At 34.2% G+C, this 24,793-nt stretch overlaps 1 pseudogene; it reads left to right on the top strand.

Moving 5' to 3' along the window:
- Positions 1 to 4,040: 4,040 nt before the first annotated feature.
- Positions 4,041 to 24,793, top strand: part of LOC131876640 (polyadenylate-binding protein 8-like) — a 43,134-nt pseudogene continuing 22,381 nt past the window's right edge.

The raw sequence follows: 24,793 nt of genomic DNA, 5'->3' as shown, positions 1-24,793 counted from the left end.
TTTGATGGATGACTATGGATCTATTCATATTTTGGATGCTTATAGTTGATGCTAGACATTTCATATTGATGGTGGATACATTATCATTTATATGGATAATAATACATTCAGGACTTTTATGTTGATGGCATATACTTGGTTATCTATATGCACCCTTTATATATATGTGGGGTTAGTATTTGCTTATAATGAGATCATATTATGTGCTAACCCTATTTTATTCTTTATGAGAGATGATGATATTATTGGGGATGTTATGGTTAACATGATTTTATTGTTGTTGTATTCATGGAAGAAAAGATATTGTACCACTAATTTATGAGCTAGGTGTGATGTCACAACTCTCTTTCACTTGTCTGATTATTTTATGTTATACGCAATATGTTGTTGTATAGACTTTTGTGTTGCACATGATTGTATGTACTAGACATCGACTCCACCTGGTCTCACGGGTCTGAGTGTATCTCTAATCCCAATGGCAAGTTGATCAGAAATGACATGAGACCCTTTCACACAGTCTAGGCTTAGTTGGTACCATGTGAAGTCTTGTGTCTTGGCTAGAGTTGTGTTAGGCGTCATGTGGTATTTTATGTGATCCCTATGTTGGGATGTCTTGTGGAGTTGTGATTATTAATTAAATTATCAATTAATTGATTTATATAGTTTATTAATAATAAATTAAATTAATGGTTGGTCTTGATATTTAAATATACTATGTATTTAATTATTGAGGGTTATTTATATGTTAGTGTTTATTTTGTGGATTTATATTTATTTGATTAATTGTATTATTTGTGCTTTTGATTTATTTAATTTAGTGGTTATTGGTTTACTATTATTGTTTATCCTTTTACTTATTATTTTATTATTTATTTACCCGCCCTCTTTTACTATTGGCTTTTGAGAGTTGTATTGGAGATTAATATTATTTTATTATATTTTACCTTGATTTTTGTAATAGTTGGTAGAGTTTGTTATGTTTTTCATTATTTTGTGTCAACTGTGATGGGTTATGATTTTTTGTGTAATTTTTATAAATATGGATTTTTATGATTTTCTGGGGGTCTTTGACTGAAAAATTATTATTACATTTATGAGAATTTGGCCTAGTTGGATTTTTGGCCTTGGCATGAGAATTGGAATTGGATTTGCAGGCTTGGTTGAAGCTGTGATTTGTGTTGGTTGGATTTGGGCTTGGCTGTGTTTTGTTCTTCTGCAATTTTTTTTCCATCACTTCTAATTCCAAGTTCGAGGATTTAAACCTCTCTACACATTTTATTTTGAAAAGACTATTTCATTGTGCCTATGAAAAGATGATTGTTGTGTGTTAAAAATTGGTGTTGTGCTTAAGCATTGTTGTGATTTTATCTTGTTAATGTATTTTCAGTAACAGAGTTTTAGATTTTTGTTATTTGTATAATCTAGAGATTTGGTCTATGTTTGTGTTTCTTGTAATTGTTGTACGTGAGAATTGTGTCATTGGTTCCTTTGGAGGTTGTCCCTATGTATTCATTTATTTGTTTCAATTGTAGTTTCTTTTGTTAAAGTCATGTTTTACTTTGAGTTATTTTTTGGACTTAGTCATTTGATTTCGGTTGCATCTGGGTCGTATCCGACTCCCTATCTTATATGTACTACAGGAGATTTTGTATGCGTTATAGGAGAGTTTGTATGTGCTACAAGAGATCTTATATGGACTACATGAGATCTTGTATGTACTACACAAGCTCTTATATGCACTACATGAGATCTTGTATGCACTACAAGAGAATCTATATACGCCATAGGAAATCTTGTATACAATACATGAGATGTTGTACGCACTACAAGAGGTTATAAAGGCACTACAGGAAGTTAGATATGCACTATATAATCATGTGAATGTGCCATATGATTTTGTAAAGCTATTGTTCCACTATTCTATATATTATTAGTTATTTTTGTAGTCCGAGACTTATTTTACCAATCTAGAAGCTTGCCCGGTTATTTGTGGTTTTTTTGTGTCGTCCTAATGATGGCTTTATTTGATCATAGATGGCTATTTTGGTGATATTTGGCTATTGGATGATTTGCTACAGTTGTAGTGATAAAATGAAATTATTATTTGGATAATTCACTATTAAAATTTTATCATGCTTGAAGATATTAGTTCTTGGTTGACTATTATCGTTCGAGATTATTGCATTATGGAATTATGAATCAGTTATTTGTATGGTTCTATTTGGTTATGGATCCCTTGGTGGGATATTATGTGATTTCTCTGGAAGAGCCATATTTGTATATTTGCTTGAGTATGTTATGTTATACCCAAGGTCTAGGAGCATGATAGGGAGAGTGGGATTCCAAGTGGGTGATGGGGTCACGAGAGATAGATTGTCAAAACCTCCCTTGTGTTGTGTGCTAGGGTCTAGACCACCAGGAAATTTCATTGGAAGTTGTTTTGTGAACAAGCGATAATATTAATAATTAATTTAGATGGGTTGGGTAGTAGGTATTCACATTAATAAGATAATGAAAATCTTTGGTCCCCCACTCATGGTCTAGAGTGCTAGTATAGGCTTAGTATGAGATTGGGAAGGCCTTGAAGAGGCAAACTGAACTCCCTTGATTCTCTCGAAGGTTTAGATGGTTCCATATGGGTATCATGGGTGGCGGGGAAGGGCCCCAGAATCTCCCTATTTGTGGTGATAGCATGTGATGACACTCTTCCATATATATGTCCTATCTCCTTATGTATTATTTGTTTACTAGCCTCTGGCGTTTTGTTATCTATATGCTTTGTTGGTTGAGCCTTGTGATGTGGATGTGGTTATGTAATAGATTATGTTTATGTCCTTTGGTTGTTAGGTGTTAGCATAGGCTTAGAGTGTGTGTGGGATCTTATGTCATTCACTGGAGCATGGGGGATGGACCTCATTGGCTCCACATGGCCAGGTGGTTCAATGCCTTCTTCCGTTGGGATTTTCTCTTCGTAGGATGTCTATGTGTGTGGTTAAGGATTCTTCATCTCTTCAGCTTGAGATGGATTTTTGGAGAATATTATTATGTATCTTTGAGATTGGAGACATCATTGTATCATGTACATTGGGTAATTGCATTTGTAGCTTGAGATTATGATTCATTGTAGTAGATGTTGTATGTAGGAGAAGATATTCTTGGAAGACATGAAATGAACCTTGGATATACGTCGTTATTGTATATAGTGGTTATAGTTCTTTGGATTAAGATTATGTTATTTGGTTTAGAAGCATTTGTATCAAAAGTGATTAAATTGTGAATCTTGTAATGGATTTGTATAGGTTCTTCTACTAGGAAATGGGAAAAGATAGTGATTAGATATGTTATGTATGCCTTATTGATAAAGTAATTGAGTAGGAACATTTGGTTTTAGTGCATTAAAATGAACCTTCATATTAGTCATATTACCATGCTATAGTTCTACGAGTAATTGATATTGTAGGCAATGGATATTGTTATTAGGTTGTGAATTCATGTATGTGTAATGGATTGAATAAGTGGTATCTTTCTTATGATTCTAGTTGATATCAATGTTAGGATTAATGAAGTGAAAACTATGCATTAACATTGATTGATGTGATTGTTATCTTGTGGTAATGCTAAGTGATGACTTTGGAATACCCTAGGGAATGTTATCCATGTGATGTGAGTTTATTTTCGCTTGCATAAATTATGTTCATGGTTATTGATGTATGCATTTATTGGATAATATGTTGATTGTATATGTGTGGTTATAGATATTTAAAAAAATTGTCTCTATTTCTTGTTTAGTTGGTTAGTTTCTCTAGGGTATTTTGGCGGGCATTACAAAAGACATAGAAAGTGATGAAGTTGAACCTTGTCGTGAGGTAGAAGAGGTGGAGAAAAGACACCAAGGAGAAGGACCTTTAGGAGGAACACTTGCAACACTTTTAGGAGAGACATGATATAATGCTTTTCACCTTAGAGGAGTCTTGAAGGGATAAAAGGTAACAATCCTTATTGATAGTGGAGCTACTTATAACTATATTGATTAAGAAGTAATGAAAATGTTGAAATTGAATATTGAGGAAATTGAAGGGTATGATGTAAAAGTTGTAAGTGGAACAATTCTAGCATGCATCAAGAGGTTCCCTAAATAGAATTTATGATGGTAGAGTACAAAATGAAGGGTGATTTTTATGTGTTCAACATGGATATGGATGTGATTTTGGGAGTTCAATGGCTACATACACAATTTACAATTATAAAACAAGTGACTGAACTATGGATGTCTCTTTCCAACACAATAGAAAAAAGATAGTCTTGCATGGCCTATTTAATAATGGTCATGTGGAAGTTTCAGCTAAGAGGTTAGAGAAATTTTTTTGCAAGGATCAAGAAACATGAGCAACAAAGTCTTTTATTACCAACACATGTCTAACCAAGGACGGGTGTCTTACAATGTAGAAATTCAATCCATTTTGGATAAAGATATCAAGGTTTTTCGGGACACCATGTAATACCCTAAAAATGGTCATCTAAACTATGGGCCCCTAATCTCGGCTACATCACCAAAGTCCTAAACCAAAGGTAATTAAATCAATCATGAGCACCTAATTAATTAATTCTTCAATCATCAATGTCACATGGCAAATAAATCATCTTAAATTAATTAAATATTTATTTAATTAATTAATCATTCCAAGTAAATCATTTTAATCAATTATCCTATTTATTTAATTAAATATCCTAGCATATTTAATTAATAAATCAATTTTCCATTAAATCATTAAAAACAAATTAATTTGCAAAAAAGAATAAAATTTGAAAAAGAAATTAAATTGAAAAATCTCAAAAAAGCATATAAATCAATTAAATATCAAAATTGAATAGAAATATGAAATAAATCACTTTTTTTTATTTTATCTTAAATTTAGTTCAATTTCCTTTAAAGATGAGAAAAGCAACCAATCACATCAATTCACTTGAATTGCGCTTCCTCTTGGAGAATCTCGACCGCTCATCATTAATCGATCTTGACCATTGGTCTCTCTTTGGATTTTCCATAAATTCAGGTTCTCATCTCTCATTTAGATTACCCTAGAGATTTATTGTTATTATGTTGTTTTTTCTCTAGGATCACTGAGATTTTGTGCATTGAGAATATTACATCTTAGTTTATTGCATATTAATCATGATTAGTTTACTTCATCTAGCTCAATATTCACTCATCTAGCTTAATCTTGCATATCTAGCTTAATCTTGCATCCATTTAGCTCAATCTTTTTCTCATATAGATTAAATCCTTCATTTCAGTGTCATCTAGTCACTGGTGTTGCATAAAGAAATCTGAGAGCAAGACTAAAACTCACATCTATTAGAAGACAATAGGTCACTTTGTAATGGTTTTATTATTCTTTGATTATTGATCTACTAACCATACATCTAATGGCTTATTGAAGTGTTGTGTATTCAGATATAGATACAGGTCCACTTTTCACACACACATTTTTGGCACCCACCGTGGGGCTCGAGAATTCAATTTTTTGGCCTTCCAATCATTTCCTTTTATTTTTTGAATTTCGTCTGTATAGTCTCTACAAACTATCGTACAAGCTTTGGTATCACATAGTACGAGTTCTGAGTTTTATCATATGGTTCTATGGGAATCCTCATATGATGTTATGCTTCTATCATTTTATTCAGTATTTACTCGTCTGGTTCTCTGAGAATGCTCATCTGGTGCTGTGAGAATCGTCGTACGAATTTTTGATTTTCTCGTTTCAAAAAATATTATACTTTTTAGGGTTTTTCTTGAATTGAACTTGATTTACTAATGCTAACCCTAATCTATCTTTTGTCTGCCTGAGATATTTTCACAGCCTAATTAGTTTTTTGCAGAATGCTTGTCAAAGAATCTATCAATCAAACTTATGCTTGTCAAAGAATCCATTGCTCAAAAACAATATGACTATTGATTCGTTGTTTTTGCAGGTTGTCTGAGGAGATTCAAGTAAACATTGTGTATTCTTTAATTCATTTCTAAGCACTTAAATTACGATATGGTAAATGAGAAAATTTGTCTTTCGTGTTTGATAAAAGTCTAAAAGGTAGGAGAGTATGCTCTTGTTTGTATAGAAAATCACAAATCTAGACCCTTGGAGCTTTTCTAGTTTTGATATTTGTGTTCCTTTAGCAGCCTGTCATAGTGGGAAAAAGTAATCACCCTGTGAGAACGACCCAAGTGAGTACAACTAAACCCAGGCATTCCAACTCACTATAATAAAATAGGCCTTTCAGGATTAAAGTCTTAGAGGACATGATTATTTGATTTTTCTCTTTGAGATCTCTCATATCGAGCATTTTGTAGGGCCTCGCGGTCTCAATCACGCTTGCGTGACTACAAATTGTTTTGGTACCTTGTCGGGCTATAGGCCTCAATCGCACTTGCACGAATTCAAGGAGTAATTTCCAATGGAAATTCTTACAAAGAACTTTAAAATAGCAGCTACCCGGTTCACCTCTGAAAGGGGGATAATCTTTGTGCAAGAGAGATAGTAACTCTCCCAAGATACTTGCCATTTCATGCCCCCATTAGCATTTGGATTTGGCTAATATGGCCTTGAGAATTCATTGTGTGAGACGTAGTGGCCATATTCTGATTAGCTATTGGGTGTGTACTTGAGTTTGCAAGCAAAGGTTTTCTCTCTCAGCCAACTTCCTTAGAATTAGCATGTTGTGTTTAAAGTCACTTTGGATCTTGCATGTTTGTTGTGTTTTTGGTCCTAGAAACTGAAAATTGAAACTCTGAAATTGAAAAACAATCAAAAACTCATTGGTCAAAACTTTGTCCTTGTCAGAAACTCATCCCTATCCCGTCTTTTGTCATACGAGTCTTCTACTTTGTCATCCTGGTCTGTGAGAATTAACGTTTGATTAACATTAAATTGTCGTATGCGTCTTAACACCTAGGGTTTATATTTACCAGTTTGTCATACTACCCAGTGGGAATTATTGTCTAGTTAATTGTCATTTATTGTATGAGTCATCATCATCTTTAATAGTTGTCATCTAAGAAGCATTAAATTGTCATACAAAAATAGGCAACAACTCGTACGAATTTCCTAGTTTGTCATCTGGAAGTCCTTAAATTGTCATCTGATAAGTAATCTTCTATCATACGAGCCTCTAATTCTGTCAGTCTAGAAACCTATCTTTTTTACGTACTTTTCCAGATCTGTCATCCTTGCCTAATCAATCTACAGTGAGCGTATATCTGGTCATTTTAATCTTGAGCATAAACAATCTTGATAGTGTACCCCTGTCATTGTGTTACACAACTTTGTCGATTATATCTTAGTTAGTTCAATCAAACCCTCACCAATCTGATCAATCCGATATGCTTAGGTCTCGTCTTATACAAGATAGATCGTTCCTGAAACCAGACTTGGTCTTCATTTCCTTAATCAAACCTCAAACAAACAACTAGCTCCGATTTAATCTTAACTTCTGTATCAATCCTAGCTCTCAATCACGTCGATTATAAATACCTATTCAAACCAGAAGTTCTCATAAGACAGCTGCTAAAGGTAATCATAAGACAACTGCTAAAGGTAAGGGACAACCCTTTTCATCGTAGGCTAATCCATTCTTTATAGAAGATCCCATCTCTGACAAACCTTCATCGTCAAGTATACCAATTTTTTATCAACCATTATCTCCCACTATGTCTAGAGAAAGGCAAGAAAGAGAAGCTACTAAACGTAATACTCATGATAATATTATTACCGATGCTACTAATAGTGACTCCTCATCTAGCGATTCTGAAACTTCTGAACCTACAAAAGTTTTTATAAATAACTGTCAAAATGATAAGGATTTCCAAAAAATGATTAAAATTATCATGGCCAGAGAAAAAGAAGAGCATTTTCTAGAGTTGGCAAAACAAGGCACTAAACTTCCCATTGATTATAACATTGAAAGCCTTATCACTAAAGAAGAATATACTCCATTAATGATGGTAAACAAATAATTGCAAGCATTGCAAACTGAAATCAAGGAATTGAAAAACAAGGATAAATCATCTACATAGTATTCTTTGGACACGATATGCCCATTCCCATTTGACAAGAACCTTTACATGCCTCCATTTCCTTCAAGAGTGGAAATTCCTAAGTTTGACAAATAGATGGTAACTCAGATCCTCAAGACCATGTTCAAGAATTCTGTGCTTTATGTATGGAGTTCATGCATGAACAAACAGATCTCATGCGCCTCTTTCGAAGAAGTTTAGGAGGACAAGATATGGAGTGGTTTTCAAGCCTGTCTATGGGAATTAAATATTTTGAAGAACTAGTTGAATTGTTTCTATAACAATACTCCTATAACATTCATCATCTGGTCACAATGATCAAGCTTTGTAATACCAAACAAAAGACAGGAGAACCTTTTCTCACTTTCCTTGAGTGTTGAAGAAATATGTTCTCTAGATATTCATGACCCATTTCTGATTCTGAGAAGATGGACATCTTTGTCAATAATATGATTCCCGAGTTGAAATATAATATCCAAATGCAAGTACACCTTCATTTAACATGATGGTGGATAGTTCTCTCAAAATGGAAGACGTACTTGTAAGGAAAGGAGATATATCACTTTATAAAGAAACACATCAAGGCTCTAGTTCCAAAGAGAAGAACAAATACTAGAAATACGACAAAGATAATAACATAAATATTGTTAATGATGGAGTGGTTGATACTGTATATGGTGAAAATGGATAACAATAATAACAATATTGAAAGGCTAAATGAATTCAACCACAAAACCCTAGCCTAACAATCAACAAAGATCCACCATAAAATATGAAGATTACCTAAGACAATGCAAATCAAATGAAATCACAAAGATTATACCATCACATGTCCAATAGGGTTTGGATCTCCATTCTTCCTATCTCCATTGATCTTGCTTGATATATTTGCTCTCAGATTTTATGTGCACAAGAGCTCAACAAAGAACAAAATGTGGTTGCAAGTAGGATCGTAGTGTAGTCAATTGCATAAAAGATGATTAGCATGAATGATTAGGGTTTGATAATGAAGGAAGCATCTCCTTATATAGAAGACACTATAAGAAATGGAGGGATAAGATTGAGAGGTGTAAAAGGAGGTCGGCTATGATTAAAGGGTAGGTAAAAGAAATAATAAAATAAATGAAAGGGGTAGGTAGTGTATGAATTAAGAGATGAATGACATGTGTCATGGGTAGAAAAAGCTAATGAATTAATTAAATAAATAAAGATTTATTTAATTAATAGAAGAAGTGGGATGATTAAATAAATAAAAATATTTATTTAATTTAGGAAAAGGATAATTTAAATAAATAAATTTATTTATTTAAATGAGAAATAAGGCTAGAAGAGGATAAATGAATTAATTAAATAAATAAATATTTATTTAATTAATAGAAGAATTAGGCTAAATCAATTAAATAAATAAAGATATTTATTTAATTAGACATGACAATTTTAGGTGTCTACATATACTATCAAACCAACCTCAAAAATCATAGTATTCAATCTGACTATCGGTACACAATCCCTCAAAGTAGCTGAAAGCACTACAGAAAACCTGCCTAAGAAATCAAAAGAGTGGTTTAAAGAGAAGCCTTGGGTTTCAAAACCTAAATGTGATTTTACTCCTCTGGGAGAATCCTACGAGTCAGCTCTTAAGACTCTACTAGCAAACAAACTGATCACATTTCCTTACAACTCCAATCCATATGATCCTCAAGTAAAACCCAAATGGTGGAGGGAAATGAGTACTCTGAATATCATGAAAACAAGGGTCATACAACAAATAACTGCATGAAAATCAAACATGAGATTCAAGACCTTATCGATGCTAGCAAAATTATTGTTGGAAATCATGCAACCAATGTTGATCACAAAGATTTCAAAGATCCCTTGCCTTCTTATGAGGAGGGTGATTCCTTGAAATCCAAGGGAGGTGCCAAAGTCAATTACACCTATGCCAACATTGACAATGTGATCAACATGCTTGAACCTTCTCAATCTGAATACTATAATGTGATCATAGTCAAAGATCAACAAAATAAAATGCAAACTATGAATTTCGTGACCCACGCTAAAAAAAAGGTTACTCTCCTCTCCTTATCAGACATCATCAAATCCATTGATAGCATCAAACCTACCGACTTCTTCACATTAAAAACCAGATACGATCATGGCTAAATCTAAACAGCTGGCTTCATCGTCTTATTCTAGTTACAACATTGTTGAAAAATTAAAATGAACTACCACTCAAATCTCCATTCTTGAACTGGAGAAAACAAATCAACAACTCAATGATAAACTATCTATGTCCAAAACTGGTTCCTGTCAAACATCAAAAACTTAGTCCTTATCAAAAATTGGTCTTTGTCAGACATTGAAACTCTCTGTCACAATCTCGTCTCTGTCCAATCCTCTGTCATATGAATATACATCACAATCAGTAGATTATCATCTGGAGTCTGCCCAACTGTCATCCACAATCAAGCAACAACTCGTACGAAAAAATGTCTCTATCATCTGGGAGCTATTAAATTGTCGTCTAGGTCATCAACTATCGTACAAATTCCTGATTTTATCAGTCCCGAACATTCAAACTTTCCCAAACTAGTCTACAATGAGAATAAAACTAGTTAGCATCCTCCTGAGCATAAACAGTCTTGATAGTGTACCCATGTCATTGTGTTGCACGATTTTGTCGATCATCTCTTAGCTAGTTCAAACAACATCTTATCAAACCTAAGTTAACTTAGATAACGTCTTACACAGGATAGATCATTCTTGAAACCAGACCAGATCTTAGTTACTTCCCTCAATCACTATGTTAAATGAACAACTAGCTGCAATTTGATCTTGACTTCTGCATCACATCTAGCTCTTAGTCCCGTTAGTTGTAAATGCCTATTCAAACCAAAAGCTCTTCTAAAAAGTCTGACAAAAGTAAGAAGCCCATGGCTGCCTTAGCTCAACAAATTTAAGATCTCAAGAGAGAAATATATGACATTCAAGCTCAACGAAAAGATTCAATGACACCTCTTGAGATAAAAATTCATGATATTAAGAACACTAGACTTCAAGAAATGCTAAAACAATTACATAAGATGGAACAGAAAATAATTGACAATCAAAGACAAAATCTCAAACAAGCTCACAAGAAACCTTCACCAAGACAAAAAGACATCTATCCCCTAGATAGACAGTTTACACCTTTAGGGCAATCTATTGAGTCAGCTTTGGAAGAGCTTCTTGAGCATAATCTTATCATATTACCTAAAAAGAGCACACGGGGATGTGAAGTTTTGAGTAAGTATTGTGCATATCACAGACAAAATGAACATAAGACTTCAAAGTGTATGGAATTAAAACATAAAATTCAAGACCTCCTTGATGATGGTGTTATTGAAATTGAAGATCCTAATAATTCACCTAAGGAGAACCCGGTTGTCATTACCAAGCATGATCAAAATTATGAACCTATGTCTAGCATTGGCTTACATGTAGCCTCCATCTCTTCCATGATGCCTCCATCTCCTAAGGCTTCTGAACAACAATCCATATCATATCCATCAAATAATGAACCTAATGATGAAACTTTTCACATGATCCTCAAGGGCTATCTCAAGGGCCATCCTATCCAATGGTTGAAAAATATTCTATCTCACTAGAATCACATGATGATTCCCTTATACCTTTCCATTTCTTCTAAGATGATCCCTTTCCATCTCAAGAGCAAATCATCCTTCCTAAGAAAGATCATGATGCGTCTTCCACATTTTCAAACAATCCTATTCGAAATGAAGAGTTAAACACCCTTCATACTCTATCCAATGGTGCTCTTCCATGTCAAGATCAAAGTATCCCTTCATCTCCTTGTCATAATCCTCCATGTTCACCTCAAGGATCTGGCATGCCTACAAATCCCTCTCATGATCCTACAAGTCAAAATATTTATAAACGCAAAGGGGTAGACCTTCACAAGCAAGAACCCTCCCATGTTAAAGACAATATTAAGGGTCATGGCCTCAATGACATTCCTCAATATGGTGGTATCCCTACTAAACCAAAATCTAGGTACATGCCTTCCCCTTCATCTCCTTCATTCATTTTAGGACCCTATATTCCTCCATCCCTTGTGCAAGATCAACAAAGGTGTACATCTTCACGTACCTTCCATCCATCTAAAAGGACACAAAGGCTCACTGAGAAAAAGAAAGCAAAATCAAAAGCTATATGGGTTCCTAAGGTAGCTGTAGAAGCAATGCATTCCAAGAAACTGCAAAAGCATGAAAAGTCAAAAACCATGTGGATCCCTAAGTGTCTCCTTGAAGCACAACAGTCTAAAGAAAAATCCAAATCAACAGCCAAGATTGTTGTTTCTCCATCCAAACCTTCCAAATATATTTCTCCATCACCTCCTTCATCCATTTTGGATCCTTATGTCCCAAAATCCTTGGTTCTTCCTCCATCCAATTCTCAAAATATGAGATCCACTTTTCCTCCATCAATCCACCATCCCTCAAGATGTGTGCCAATGGTGATACCGCAAACATTTCCATTTGCTCATGCACCAAACTTTCAATATCTGATCCATTATCCAACACCTCTTTTTCATCTTCCCATACGCCTTATCCGATCCTTTGCATAAGACTTTACCCTAGTTTCATCACAAAATCCAAAAACTAGGGAAATCAACATTGGAGATGCTGGACATGTACACTTAGTTGAGTCCTTCTTGGAAAGACATCTTTATGCAAAGACCAGTGAACTACCTACACAAAACTCCCTGACCCTATGAACAACATGCACCTTAAATGATATATATCTAAGGGTTGGGTTAGTTTTGGTGTTTCTTTTTGCACTGCATATCATTTTCTTAAAAGCACTGCATTGCATATAGTTTCTTTTTCAAATGCATCGCATTCACAAATTTTTTGTTTTGTGTTTACATATAGCAACATCAATAAAACAAGGCAACTGTCCAAGTTTATCATTTGTTTGCATTCAAGAGAAACAAGGTTTGTCTCCTTTCTTACATATTTAGACATAAAGTATTTGAGGTCCTAAGGTCATTCATTTTCAACATTACCCTGTGACGACGCTTTACTTATGGTTGGGTAGTGATTTCACTATTTGAGACTTGATAACCCAAAATCTATCAATTGCTATATCTCAAACACATTAACAAAATCTCTAATTCATTCTAGATACCTAGTTGATCATATGACTAGTGAAAAATCTAAAATTCTACTTCAGCGCCGCTGTAATTGTCACACCCAAGTAGGTTTCATTACTTACAAGTCAAGGCAAGAAAATAAAAAAAGAAAAGTGCTATGCCAAATATTCATCTCAAGGCAAAAGAGCAATGATATATAATTGAAATATCATGCATACAAGTGTGACAAAAATCTTGACTATGGGAACATGCGAGTAACTCTATTAGGGCTATGGACGCCTATTGGCAATGGAGCAATATTCAAGAAATTATAGTCTATAACCTCGTCAGAGCTCTAAAAGCTTACTGGTAGCAAGGCTCTATTCAAGATGCTTTTAAAGTTAGGATAATCCACATAGCTAGTTATATAGGATGCTAAGGATCTTTAGTGAACACAAGAGCAGGAATTAACTCATTTGCACTCACATGGGCAAAAGAAGATCAAAGTTTCAAGAACCAATGGGGAAAGTTTTTTGCGTCTCCATTTGTAAATCCTAGTCACTAAGTGTGTTAATTTGGATGTTCCAAGGGACCTCAAGGATCGATTGACCTCTTAGCTATGAAATATTTTGTACCTCCAATTCAATTGATGTATTACAAAGTGCTAAACAAACATAGTTATCCTTGTTCAAATAGGAAATGCATCTTCATCATGCATATTGCATTAACATAGGTCATATCAAAAATTCATTGTCTCCACATGAGCATCTTATATAGATCCATACATTTCATTTTATACTTATTTGCATTCATATTATTGGATGAAGAAAAATAAACATTTGCATTACTAGTTACTCATTCTCCTTATTTATTTGCATAAAACAAAAATAAACATCCATATTCCATTTGCATTCATTCATCTATACTGAAAAGATATGCATACATATGGAATAAAGCATATAGAACAATATCTCATAATCAATCAACACAAGTACGATGAAATCAAATCAAGAGCTTGTAAATTGGTTGTCTTGAGTCCATTTTTGGGATCGAAATTGAAATCTGACATCAATTCTCTCATCAAAATTTCATGACATTGACCGCTTAACGCTTTCATCAACTGCTCATTCTCTTCTTCAATTTGCGCTCAATATCTCGTTAATCAACGCTAAATCTCAACTTAGTTCTCAAATTAACTCTAATATTAATCTTCAACATTAATCTTTGTGCTCAAATAACTTATAATCGCTCAAAATAAATGCTTAAAATCATTGTGCAACCCTCACTATCTTTCGATTTAGCTCCTGAGGGGGCATACTCATGACCTCAAAGTTGAGAATTTCTTTCAAAAGTCTTCCTTACAAGTCAAGCGGCTAAGCCTCATCAAATCAATCTCTAGGGGTATATCAGTTTCATCACTTCAAATCAAGCTGATATTGTCTTTGTTTGAATTAGTGTCTTAATGTTAATTAGTTTCATTGCTTTTCATCAAGCTGATTATTCATTTAAACTCAATCAAGGGTTTAAAGAGTATCTTTGATCACACTCAATCTAAGAAGGTGTTCAGTTTCATCGCATCGAATCAAGCTGGACAGTTTATGATCGGTTTTTCTCTTCGCTCATTGTGTCTAGTTCAATCAAGTTCTAGATCAGTAAGATCCGCTTCTTGATCAATCAAGTTCAAGTTCGGTATCTTTTCTCTTCATCAGTCCTAGTTCAATCAAGTTTGGGATCGGTTTCTCTTTAATCAACTCTGTTTAGTATCATCGCTTCAAAACAAGTTGAATACCTCACTCTTCATCTAGTTCATGATCAATCAAGTTCAGAACTGGTATCTCCTAGACATCAAATTTTCTTTGAACCAATGCGCTGCTCACACATTAATTCAAATAGGGGCAAATGTAATACCCTAAAAATGGTCATCTAAACCATGAGACCCTAATCTCGACAACGTCACCAATGTCCTAACCAAAGGCAATTAAATAAATCTTGAGCACACAATTAATTTTGAAAATCATCAATGTCACATGGCAAAATTAATCACTCAATATTAATTAAATCATTCCAAGTAAATCATTTTATACAAATATCTTATTTATTTTAATTAAATATCTTTTGCATATTTAATTAAATAAATTAATTTGCAAGCATGTTTCACCAATGTATGGCAAAATGCCAACCCACCCGAAAATTTATATAAACTTGTATACTAGGAAGAAATTCCTTGGGCAAGACTAGAGGTTTTCTTGCCTCGGTTCTTTCCTACAGTGCTCACACTGAATCGATGTGTAATTCTTAAAATTTAATAGAAATATTGCGGCTATGACCTATTACCTATCAAAAAATTAAAACAATAAAAAATAAATCAATTTGCCATTAAATCATTAAAAAGAGGAATTAATTTGAAAAATAAATAAAAATTGCCATAAATCTTCAAAAAAGGAAACAAATCAAGAAAGAGGAATTGGAAATTATGAGCACAAACCTTCAAAAAAGGAAACAAATAAAAAAAGAAATTAATTGGAAAAAAAATAAAATTAAAAATTGAGAAAAGAAATCAAATGGATATAATCTTGAAAATCAAATAAAAAATTGAAAAAAATCTCAGAAAAGCAACTAAAACAATTAAATCTCAAAATTGAATGAAATAGAGAATAAATCATTTTTTCCTGATTTTATCTTAATTTTAGTTCATTTTCCTTTAAAAGTAAGAAAAGAAGCCAATCACATCAATTCACTTGGATTGTGCTTCTTCTGGGAAAATCTTGATCGCTCAAAATCATTTGATCTCAGTCGTTGGTTTCTTTCTGAATTTTCCATAAATTTAGGCTCTCATCTCCTAATCAAAGATCTTGGAGAATATATTGTTATCATGATGTTTTTGCTATAGGTTCATTGATATTTGTGCATTCAGATATTCATATATTAGTTATTGCATACATATTTAGATCATTTATCTCATTTATTGCTTAAATCATGTTAGATTAAATCTTGCAAATCATGCATTCATCTAGCTTAAATCTTGCATTCATTTAGCTCAATCTTATGCTCATATAAATAAAAATCCTTCGTTTAGTTGTTGTCTAGTCACTAGATAACTTAGCAATCTGAGAGAAATCTAAACTCGCATCTACTAGAAGGCAATAAGCCGACTTGCAATGGATTTCATTTTGTTGTTTTTGATTAACTAACCCATGCAAATAATGGTTTATTGAAGTGTTGTGTCTTATAGCTTGTAGATACCGATTCACTTTTCACACACATAGGGGGGTGTTCCAGTAATTTCACAACGCTTGCCTATTGGAACATTGTCTTCAGCTCTTGCAAATGCAAGCCCTAAGCAACAAAGAATGGTATATACCCTATTTCTGATTTTTTTTATAGGTAACTATGTTACATTAACTGTGTTAGATTAGATGTACTAGTACAGGAAGAAACAAATCTCAGCACCATAGTCTAAGATCCTTAACTTCTCTGACTCAGAGAATAGATCCTCATTTGTTGCGAAGAGTACATTCAAAGGGGAAAAGTCATCCTTTTTTACATAGTTTTTGAAGGTGGCCCATGTTGTTTTCATTTTTCTCTTCTTGCCTTCTTTGTCCATGTCAAATATCTCAGCCATTATCCCTGACATGGTACCCACCCCAATTTCATCTAATTCTTTGGATTGTGGGCCATTTGTAGTTGATGGCCAATTTGTTTCCTATTTGACGAGCCCATTCCATGGGGCCAACTGTCGGTATCAGTGGAGAGGAGAAGTATTTGTAGATCATCATGTCATGAATGTGAGCACTTCCACTGAAGCCACTGCCCACCACCAGGATGATGGACTGTGTAATCCCCTTGCTAATACCAAACTATTTCTTCTATCTATCCTTTTGTAATATCTTACTATATAACTCATAAAAATTTGGATCAAAATTTGTAGAGGTGATATTGAGTGCCTCAGTAAAATGTTCATATGCATGTGGTAACCTTTTCAACATGATTACCACCATGCCCTCCTCCTCCATCTTCTAATCAATGATTGGAAAACTAATTTTTAATGTCCTTGATTTTGAGTAAATTATTTTACAAAAATGCTTTCTCATCCATCATGATATTTGTTGCAAGGTGTGTGCCCTTGGTCTCCTTGTGTTATGTAGCACAACACTTGGGTTTGTGACATGGCTTAATCACCTCCTATGGATTCTATAAGTCTACTGGTTGTATCAAGCATTAATAGGTCGATCTTTTGGTGCAATGACAACCATACTTCTAACAAGTGATATTAGAGTCTGGGTCAAAGGTTCAAACCCCCTTGCTTGCATTGGGGGGGATTGTTGCAAGGTGTGCACCCTTTGTCTCCTTGTTTTGTGCAGTGCAATGCTCGGGTTTGTGACATGGCTTAACCACCTCTTGTGGATTCTATAAGTCTAGTGATTGTATTGGGCATTAACATGTCGATCTTTTGGTGTAGCGTCAACCATACATCTAATAGAAAATAACATATACTTTTGAAAGATGTCTCTACCATTATTTGAAGTCCCATGCAAGTCTTTCAAATGCTTCCTAAAGTCAACTAAAGTCTGTAAAGACGTAAAACATTCTGAATTCAATAATAAAACAAAATACTCTTTATTCTTAAATAAACTCATAAATCCTTTAATAAGTCTATTTTATTCCATTATTCCATTCTTAGCTCTAAATGATCCTTCCATTGAAATCATAATAAACATGATTTTTCTATAAAGAGATAAAGATTCTTTATGCAATAGGAATTTGTAAGTAGTATCTTACTCATATCTACATACAATACTTTTAATATATATATATATATATATATATATATATATATATATAAACAAAATACATGAAGTAAAGTAATTAAATTTCATGATAATAAGATATGTACATTATAATTATATACATATATACATGTATATGATCAAATTGATATTCAAACTCATACACAGACACACACACTCACACACACACATATATATGTACTACTATCAAAACACAAAAGTGAACACATAAGTACAATTTTTCATCCAATTACACATATCTATACACAAAGAACGTATAAATCTACGATCAATATTCATATTTAACCTAATATTTGAATATAGGTCTTGCTTTGAAATAAGACATATCATTTCACATTCACTTATGCAAATTCGGATTTGATTCAATCACAAAATTAAATCATGCAATAGATACACATATATATTCTAAAGTGGTCTGTGAGATTCCCATCTATTCTAGCAAATTCCATGAGCTAAAACAACTCTACCTAAACCATGTTCTCGCGTTCACCTGTTCCTGCATTCACTTGCACTCAATTGCTCATTAGCAATGACGATCCCAATTTCTTAATAAAAGGAATAATGATCATTCAATTGCATGTAAATTATTTCATTGCATTTGATCTCCTATCTTATTTCATTAAAAATTCCATTTTCATTTCATTTCAATTTCATAAATAAATAAAATAAGCATTATTTTCCTAATAAATAATTACAGATAAATATGGTTTGTGACATCCTTCCCCACTTGAAAGAGACATTGTCCCGATGTCTTATTATTCTATCAATAAGCACGTAGTTTTTTTTTTAACATCATAAAATATTAACTGTACGTCATAGTCTCAAATCAAAACAAACAATAACAGTAGCATCCATGTTATCCAAGTTCACAACATGTGAATCCAATCCAGGGTATCAAGGTATCTAGTGCAATAAGCAAATACTAGTCTAAGAAAAAAATGAGGAAAATGATGGTCAATCATCTTAGCATCCTCCCATGTAGCACTATCCTCAGAATATTGGTCCCATTGGACCTTATACTGAGTAAAATCACTGCTATGTAGCTTCATGCTACGTTGATCTAGGATTTGGATGGGTTGCACTAGCACCACCCCCAGATCTTGTACCTGTAAAGATTGCCAATCAATAATATGAGATGTATCAAGATGATAAGGTTTCAACAAAGAAACATGGAAAACATTATGGATTCAAGCTAGAGCAGGTGGTAAAGCAATTCTATAAGTGATTGGATTAATAACTTCCAACAAATCAAAGGGTCCCACATATCTTGGTGCCAACTTTGATGATATCCCAAATGAGAGAGAGATCTTATGAGGCTTGACCCTCAAAAAGATGTTATCTCCTAGAGAAAACTATCTAAAAGTCATGTTTCCATCAGCATAGCTTTTCTATCTATCGGCTGCCTCTTTCAGTCTTGTCCTGATCAATTTCATATGCTCATACATTTCCTTGAGAAAATCAGGACCAATAATTATCCTATCTTCCATCCTATCCCAACTAATGAATGTGTGACACTTTTGTCCAGAGAGTGCCTCAAAAGGTGTCATCCCTAAAGATGCATAAATGGAGTTGTTATATGCAAACTCAACTAAAGACATATACTCCTCCCACATGTACTGCTAATTTATACAATACATCTGTAGGAGATCTTCCACAACGTGATTAACCCTTTGCGTTTGTCCATCAATCTAAGGATGATATGCTCAGCTAAAGTTCAGTCTGGTTCCCAAAGCTGCATTCAATGTTGTCCAAAATCTAGATGTCATCCTGGTATCCCTATCTAAAATAATGGTTTCTGGTACACCATGCAATCAGAATATCTCTTGCATAAATTTCTTTGCAAGAATAAATGATCCATCCTTGAGATTTCCAGGTATGAAATGTGAAACTTTCGTCAATTTATCCACCACTACTAAGATGATAGAATGCTTATTCTTTCTCATAGGTAACACTTGGATAAAATCCATACTGATTACTTGCCACTTATACTCTAGTATGACATGTCGAAACAAAAGTCCTTCTGGATGAACATGCTCAACTTTCACTTGCTAGCATTCCAAACACTGTGCCACATACTCAATCACCTCTTTCCTGAGTTTAGGCCAAAAATACAAAGTTCTCAATTCAGCTACCATCTTTGTCACTCCAGGATGTCCCGAATAAGGTGTATTGTACACCTCATGAAATATTAATTTCCTTGAATCTCTACCTTCAAGAATATACATTACTCCTTGGTATCTCAAAATACCATAAGGTTCCAATTCATATCCATCAAAATGGTGATCTGAAGGATCTACTCCCAAGGCTGGCTTAACCCTTAGGTAATGCTCATCCTCAAAAAGATTTTGCAACACTTGCTGCTTCAAATTTGACCTTATAGTAACCATAGCAGTTAGATGTCTTCTTCTGCTGAGAGCATCTGCTACCCTATTTTCCTTTCCTTTGATATATTCAATGCCAAAATCATACTCACTTAGGAATTCAAGCCACCTTCTCTTTCTTGCATTAAGGTTAGGTTGTGTAAAAATATATTTCAGGCCTTTGTGGTCTGTTTTCAACTCAAATGGCTTCCCTAGGAGGTAATGCCTCCACATTTATAATGCATGCACAATAGCTTAAAGCTCCAAATCATGTGGTGCATAGTTCAACTCATATTGTTTCAAAAGCAATCACTTTTCCTTCTTGCATTAACACTGCTCCTACACCTTCACCTGAGGCATTTCTAATTACTGTGAAGTGTCCATTTGGATCTAGTATAGTCAAGATTGGTGTTGTCAATTTCTGCTTCAAGAGCTAAAATGACTCTTCACACTTCTGAGTCCACTCAAGTTTCTTTCCCTTCTTTTGAAGAGAATTAATAGGTGTCACTATCCTAGAAAAAAATTCCACATACTTCCTGTCCTGCAAGATCCATAAAACTTCTAACCTTTGTAACACTCTGAGGTGTTGGTGAGTCTACAATTGCCTCTATCTTTGTAGGATCAACTGAAATTCCTTCAGTATATATAACATGACCTAAGTAGTGCAACTTTTCTTGAAACAAAGCACACTTTGAAAACTTTCCATAAAGATTTTGATCCCTTAGCCATTACAAAACTATCCTCAAGTGCTTCTTGTGTTCGTCTTCATTCTTGGAATAGATCAATAGATCATCAATGAATATAAGCACAAAATCATCTAGATAATCTCTAAAAATGTTGTTCATAAGGTTCATGAACATTGTTGTGGCATTGGTTAAACCAAAAGGTACGACCATGAACTCATAGTGTCTGTACTGAGTTTGAAATGTTGTCTTAGGAATATCCTCATCCTTAATCCTCAGCTGGTGATAACCTGATCGAAGGTCGATCTTAGAAAATACTGTAGCACCTTTCATTTGGTCAAATAACTCATCTATCCTAGGTAAAGGATATCTGTTCTTAATGGTTACCTTGTTTAGCATCATGTAATCAATACATAGTCTCAAGGTACCATCCTTCTTCTTCATGAAGATTACTAGTGCACCCCACAGGGATACACTAGGTCTTATGAAACCTTGCCTAAGAAAATCCTACAATTGAACCTTAAGCTCATACAATTATGTGGTAGTCATTTTGTATGGAGCCTTGGATTGTGGCTCAGTTCCAGGTAAGAGTTTTATAGAGAAATCAAATTCCCTTTTTGGTGATAACTTAGTAAGGTCTTCTGGAAAAACATCCAGGAATTCTTTGAGAACTAGATAATCCTTAGAGCTCTTCTTGACATTATCCAAGTCACTGATAAAAATAGCAAAAATGAAACATCCCTTCCTTTGGGCTTTCTTGAGTTTCATAGCTAAGATGTGTCTCAATTCAAGATGCTTTTGAGACCAAAGAATCTCAACCAGATTTCCAAAATCATCTATACAACTATCAACCTTATCCTCATAGTTTACTACAACTTTGTGCTTAGTTAACCAATTGATACCTAAGATGACATCATACAATACTAGTGGTGCCACATATAGATTAACCTGAGTTTGGAAACTAGGAAACTCTAAATCACTGCAAAATAGACATGAATCTACCCTCTTCTCTACTCGATTTCCATATTGAACCATCCATGCATTTGACATATAACTAGGTCTAATAGATAATCTAGAAACTACTTTAGGATAAATAAAGCATTTAGTAGCTCATGTATATATTAAAATAGAAACTAATTAACCAAAAATCTTACCTATCATTTGGATAGGTGAAGCCTGAAAAATCAACCTGACGATTGTCAATCATTGCATGAATCTGATGTTGTGAAGCTCCTTGTTGATTTCCTCCTCTTTGAGTAGTGGCACATTATGGACAATTTGAAGCATAATGATTTCCCCCATAGTTGTAACATCCATCTTTAGGTCCTGGGTGTCCACCTGATCTATTCCTATCAAAGTTTTGCCTAGTACTGGGATTAGTGAAGTTGGTGTTATTGTTCAATTTCTTGTTTCCACCTTGGTTCACTCCTCCTTTCTCCTGAGTAGTACGTCCTCTTTTCAGATTTCTTATCTGTCGATTGCCCTTCTATTGATCATTGGTTTGGAAATTCCCATTCCCCAAAAATGGTTTGGTATTCACATTCTTTCTAAAATTCGCCAACTGCTGCAACTTTTGTTCATGTTTAGTTCCTTTCTCAAAAAATTCATCCATGGTCAATGGATTATGAATATCCACTTGTTCTCCAATGTGAATCCTCAAACCCAAGCTGAACTTTCGAATGCAGAATCGTTCATCCATCTGGTACTGCGGAACATACTTTAGGAGATTGGTAAACTTCTCCCAGTATTGAGTAACTATCAAACCACCTTGTGTTAGATCCTGGAATTCAATCATCTTCTTGTCAAAGAATAACTGAGGAAACCACGTCTGCCTAAATGATTGGAGAGATAGTTCCCAAGTAATATCACCAGGTTGTAACTTATTCTCAGATTTCTCATTGTCCCACCATGTCGTAGCTTCTCCAGTAAGCTGATAAGAAGCCCATACTGCTTTAGTTTCATTGGACATGTTACGAAGGTCAAAATACTTCTCCATCTCAATTACCCAAGCTTTAGCACCATTTCTAATGGTCTTACCATTGAACTTAGGTGGGCTATCCTTTTCAAGTCTTTGGCTAACTTCCCTTGAATCCTAGCTCGATAATCAACATATTCCTCGGCTCTATGAATTTCATTTCTAGGTTTCTCTTCCTGTCGATGTTGTTCATTTCGAACCTCACCAACTCTTTGACCTTCTTGTTTGATTCCATCCATCCTAGCATTATGTTGATTTAAAAGATCAAGCATCTAGTCAAGTCTTTCATTCTCGTTGCTTGATCTATCTCTAGTAGTAATTCAACAATTCCTCTATATCAAGGAATGCTTCTTTAGTGTAATGGTCAAAAGGTCCTAGTGTTATAAACCTTATGCTCTAATACCAAAATGTAAAGACGTAAAACATTCTAAATTAAATAATAAAACGAAATACTCTTTATTCTTAAATAAACTCATAATTCCTTTAATAAGTCTATTTTCTTCCATTATTCCATTCTTAGATCTAAATGATCCTTCCATTGAAATCATAATAAACACGAGTTTTCTATAAAGAGATAAAGATTCTTTATTCAATAGGAATTTTTAAGTAGTATCTCACTCATATATACATACTGATGCCCTCCTAAATGGCACAAGGTTAGCAACTGATAAACAACACCAAAGACACGAAAACCGTTAGTGTTAGTCAATCAAAAACTAATCTAAAAAGGCATACCAAGAGAGACACTAAAAGCATGTTAATGTATCTAATAAACGAAACAAAGATTATGAGGCATCTCCAACTGCCTCTTAGCATGGCCTTAGCTCCTTCTCCCTTGTTCCTCTCCTCTCCAAGTTCCAAAATAGTGTAGCTCTCAACAGCTTTTTGCAATATGGATGCTTATGGAGGATTGAGATTGTAGTATAGCTCTAAATGTGAAATGAAAAGCTAATACTAATCTATTGATGCTAAAATGATTGATTTTACCAAAAAGACAAGATGTTAGATTGATTATGCTAAGAATGCTCTCTAAAATGTCTATAGCTTAGATGCATACAAATTTTCAGGATCTGGATTATGAAGGAATGGGCTCTATTTATAGGAAAAATGGAGTAATGGATGGCCAGGATTGAAAGGTTTAATCAAGGGTCAAGCTTGAAAGTTGGGGATCCATGTGCACAATTGGCACCAATAAAATAGTGACAAGTGTCAACACAGGATTGGGTTGAGAAAAGGGGTTGGAGGCATTAAAGGCCTGAGAAGACCTCATGGTTATCTAAAGGCTAAGGGTCAAGTCTAAATTAAGCTTACCCACTGGATTAAGAGTTAATCCAAGGATAAACCTTTGTGCAAATGTTTAAGAGATAATCATGGTCAAAGCATTAATGGCCTGATGAGACCCTTGGGTTGGATAGAGGTTGAGTCAAAACAAATGTTTTAACCATGTGGGAGGGTTTGAGTTAACCATTAATGGTTATTGGAGACTTTGGGGATTAAGTGGTTGAAGGTTGAAAGCCTTTAAAGGTTATCAAAGACTTTGAGCCATTTAGTGGTTGAAGACTTGAAGCCTTTAATGGTTATCAAAGACTTTGAGGTTTTGAGAAGTGACTTCCCTTTGCTTAGGGATGTGACAAAGTTTAGAGGAGGGATTAGGCTAATTAGGAATGGTTTATAAGAATCTAGAAGGGGATTAGATTTTGCAAGTGGATTTGGTGGGTGAGGAAAAATAGGATTTTATTTAAAATAAAAATTCATTTATTCC

This window comes from Cryptomeria japonica, chromosome 6 (assembly GCF_030272615.1).
Source record: "Cryptomeria japonica chromosome 6, Sugi_1.0, whole genome shotgun sequence".
NCBI lineage: Eukaryota > Viridiplantae > Streptophyta > Pinopsida > Cupressales > Cupressaceae > Cryptomeria > Cryptomeria japonica.
Note: the sequence above shows the minus strand (reverse complement) of the source record. Positions and strands in the feature narration are given on the sequence as shown.